This window comes from Lathyrus oleraceus, chromosome 2, assembly GCF_024323335.1.
Source record: "Lathyrus oleraceus cultivar Zhongwan6 chromosome 2, CAAS_Psat_ZW6_1.0, whole genome shotgun sequence".
NCBI lineage: Eukaryota > Viridiplantae > Streptophyta > Magnoliopsida > Fabales > Fabaceae > Lathyrus > Lathyrus oleraceus.
Window position 1 is genome coordinate 131,680,580 of NC_066580.1, and position 4,339 is coordinate 131,684,918.

At 39.6% G+C, this 4,339-nt stretch overlaps 1 non-coding gene across 1 annotated transcript; it reads left to right on the forward strand.

Moving 5' to 3' along the window:
* The first annotated feature begins 3,865 nt into the window (after positions 1-3,865).
* On the forward strand, positions 3,866-3,972 carry LOC127124031 (small nucleolar RNA R71). The gene has a single exon (XR_007803675.1). It is a non-coding gene; the product is annotated as a small nucleolar RNA R71 (small nucleolar RNA).
* Positions 3,973-4,339: the final 367 nt, after the last annotated feature.

Consider the following 4,339-nt stretch of genomic DNA (forward strand, 5'->3'; position numbering starts at 1 on the left):
TAGAGGCATTTCATCACGCCTTAAAATGTTTCCAGTGCGTTGGCATCTATCACATTTGACAATGCAAGCATAGACATCAAGCCACATGGTAGGCCAGAATAGGCCAGCTTGAAGAATCTTGGCGTATGTCTTAGAGGTGCTCGCATCTCCACCATAAGGTGCAGAATGACAATGCTCGATAATATTATTTACCTCTTCTTCTGGAACGCAACGGCGAAAAATGCCATCTTTACCCCTTTTGAAAAGGAGCGGTTCGTCCCAATAGAAGTTTCTCACATCGTGGAAGAATTTCTTTTTGCGGTGGTAGTCAAGATCAGGGGGTACTATATCAGCAGCTAGGTAATTAACGAAGTCTGCATACCAGGGTACGTTACTTATTGCTAAGGAATTTTGGGGGTTCTCATAAGGATCTAGGTTATTATCTTCAATGGTTTCTACTATAGCTATCAGTCTATCATAGGCGAAATCATCATTTATGGGTACTAGTTCAGGTTTTAGATGTTCTAGCCTAGAAAGGTGATCGGCTACTACATTTTCAGTGCCTTTTTTATCTCTTATGTCTAAATCAAACTCTTGTAGTAATAGAATCCATCGGAGTAACCTGGGCTTGGCATCTTTTTTACTTAATAGGTAACGAATGGCAGCATGATTGGTGTAAACTATAATTTTTGCTCCTACTAGATAAGATCTAAATTTGTCTATAGCAAAAACTACAGCGAGTAATTCTTTTTCAGTTGTTGCGTAGTTAAGTTGGGCAGCATCTAGGGTTCTACTAGCATAATAAATGGCATGTAATTTTTTATCTTTACTTTGTCCTAGAACGGCTCCAACTGCATAATCACTAGCATCGCACATTATCTCAAAAGGTTCCGACCAATCGGGCGGTTTCATAATAGGTGCAGAGATTAATGCATGCTTTAAAAGATTAAATGCGTCATTACATTTTTCATAGAAAATGAATTCGGAATCTTTCATTAAAAGTCCAGTTAAAGGTTTAGTTATTTTGGAGAAGTCCTTAATAAAACGCCGGTAGAATCCAGCGTGTCCAAGAAAGATTCGGACTTCTCTGATGGTTTTTGAGGGTTTTAGGTTTTCTATAACTTCTATTTTAGCTTTATCTACCTCTATACCTTTTTCGAAAACTATATGTCCTAAAACTATTCCTTTGGTCACCATGAAATGACACTTTTCCCAGTTTAGCACGAGGTTCACCTCCACGCATCTCTCCAGGATTTTCTCAAGGTTAGCAAGACAATTGTGGAAATCAAATCCGCAAACCGAGAAATCATCCATAAACACTTCCATGATACCATCTAGGTAATCTGCAAAGATTGACATCATGTAGCGTTGGAAAGTAGCTGGGGCATTACAGAGGCCGAATGGCATTCGTCTGTAGGCAAAAGTTCCATAAGGGCATGTAAAGGTAGTTTTTTCTTGATCTTCGGGGTGGATAGGTATTTGGAAGAATCCAGAGTATCCATCTAGATAACATAAGTAAGAGTGTCTAGCTAAACGCTCCAACATCTGGTCTATAAATGGTAAAGGGAAATGATCCTTCCTAGTTGCTTTATTTAATTTTCTATAATCTATACACATCCGCCATCCTCCTTCTAAGCGTTTTGCTACATGTTCGCCTTTATCGTTTTGCATGACTGTGATGCCTCCATTTTTAGGTACTACATGCACATGGCTCACCCACTTACTATCCGAGATCTGATAGATTATACCTGCCTCAAGTAACTTAAGAACTTCCTTTTTAACAACATCACTCATTATAGGGTTTATTCTTCTCTGATGTTCTCTGGAGGGTTTTGAATCTTCTTCGAGCGAAATCCGATGCATGCATACGGATGGGCTTATACCTTTCAGGTCAGAGATATTATATCCTAAGGATGAGGGATATCTTTGTAAGACGTCTAAAAGTTGGTTCGTTTCCTCTTGGCTCAAGGTAGCACTAACTATAACTGGACGGTTCATCTTTTCATCGAGGAACTCATATCTCAGGTTTTTAGGCAGTTCCTTAAGTTCTAAGGTTAGTTTCTTAGGGCATGGCATAGGATCTGGAGTAAGGGATAAACATTCGTAAAGGTTATCATCGATGTAGGGTTTCTTAAAGTCATCATCTTCCCTTATGAGAGTTGATGGTAACTTCATTGTTTTTATAATTTCTTCTTGTTCTAATTCTCTAACACATTCATCAATGATATATAAGACATAACACGAGTCTCCCATCACAGGTGCCATAAGAAATTTCAAAAGTATAAATTCTATTTTCTCGTCACCTACCTCAAATGTCAACTTTCCTTTCTTGACATCTATTATAGCTCCTGCAGTCGATAAGAATGGTCTACCTAGAAGGATTGGTATATCATTGTCCTCTTTGATGTCCATGACAACAAAATCAGTAGGGATAAATAACTGACCTATCCTAACAGGAACATCTTCTAAAATGCCTATCGGATATTTAACAGATCTATCGGCTAACTGAAGTGACATCTTAGTGGATTGTAATTCTCCTAAGTTTAACCTCTCACAAACTGCTAAAGGCATTAGGCTCACACTAGCTCCTAAGTCTAGAAAAGCTTTTTCGATGACATGATTACCCAAAAGGCAAGGAATGGAGAAATTTCCAGGATCTTTATCTTTCTTTGCTAATTTGTCCTCGGAAATAGCATTACATTCCAAAGGCTTCGGATCGTCAAGTCTACGTTTGTTGGTAAGGATGTCTTTGAGAAACTTTGCATAAGAAGGTATTTGGGTGTAGACTTCTGTGAAAGGGATTTCTAAATGAAGTTTTTCTATAACTTTAATAAAGTTTTGATACTGTTTATTGATCTGGGTTTGTTTGAGTCTTTGCGGATATGGTATAGGTGGTTTATATGGCGGGGGTGGTACGTAAGTTTTATCTTTAGGTTCTTCTCCTTTTTCTCGACCTTCCTGGTTTTCAGATTCCTCTGGTTCCTTTATTTCGTTTGTGGGTTTGGTACATTCCTTAGAAGTTTCGGGTTCACTCAATCTAGGGTTTGGTGGCTCATCATAAGCGTCCCCACTTCGTAGGGTAATGGCATTGGCTTGTCCTCTCGGATTTTGTTGAGGTTGTCCAGGGAATTGTCCTCCAGGTGTGGTTTGAGGGGCTTGGTTTAAAGCTACCTGAGAGATCTTGGTTTCAAGCATCTTGGTATGAGTAACTAGTTGGTCAACCTTGGTTCCTAACTGGGTAATCCATTCGTTAACATGAATGTTTTGGTTCATGAACTCCTTGTTTTGTTGGGTTTGAGGGGTGATAAAATTTTCCATAATTTTCTCAAGGATCGGCTTTGGTGGCACAGGTTCCATAGGTTGATTTGATCTAGGGGCTTGATAACTAGGTCTCGGAGGTGCATTATTTTGGATAGGGTTATTGTTTTTATAGGAGAAGTTCGGGTGATTCCTCCATCCAGGGTTATAGGCATTCGAATATGGGTTCCCTTGGGTGTAGTTCACTTGCTCAGAGTGGGTTTCGTTTAATAGACTGCATTCTGCCGATTGGTGTCCTTTGGTCCCACATATCTCACAATCTGACGAAACTGCGGCTACAGTATTCGGGTTTATGCACATATGCTCGACCTTAAGGGCTAATGCGTCCATTTTAGCTTGCATCATGTCTATAGAGCTTAGTTCATGCACTCCTCCTTGGGCTTCCTTCTTCTCAACTGTCGCTCGTTCGACTCCCCATGATTGATGGTTTTGAACCATATCTTCAATGAGGGCACTAGCTTCAGGATAAGGTTTGTTCATCAGAGCACCGCCTGCGGCAACGTCGATGGTCATCTTGGTGTTATAGTGAAGTCCATTATAGAAGGTTTGAATGATTAACCAATTTTCTAAACCATGATGTGGGCATGCTCGTAACAACTCTTTATATCTCTCCCAAGCTTCGAACAGCAATTCTCCTTGGTTTTGGGTAAATCTAGTTATATGGTTTCGAAGAACGACGGTCTTACTCGGGGGAAAATATCTAGCAAGAAAAACTCTTCTAAGGTTATCCCAAGTCGTAATGGAATTGGGTGGAAGGGAATCTAACCATGATAGGGCTTTATCTCTGAGGGAAAAAGGAAATAATCTTAAACGTATTGCCTCAAGAGAAACTCCATTGGTTTTAAAAGTGTCTGCTAATTGAAGAAATATTTTTAAATGTTGGTTTGGGTTCTCAGTAGCGAGACCTGCGAATTGTCTCTCTTGCACTAGTTGCAATAGGGATGGTTTAAGTTCAAAATTATTAGATGGGATGGTTGGGTTTACTATACTAGAACTAGGTTCTTCATTAGATGGTTGAGCGAAATCCTTAAGAGGTCTTTGG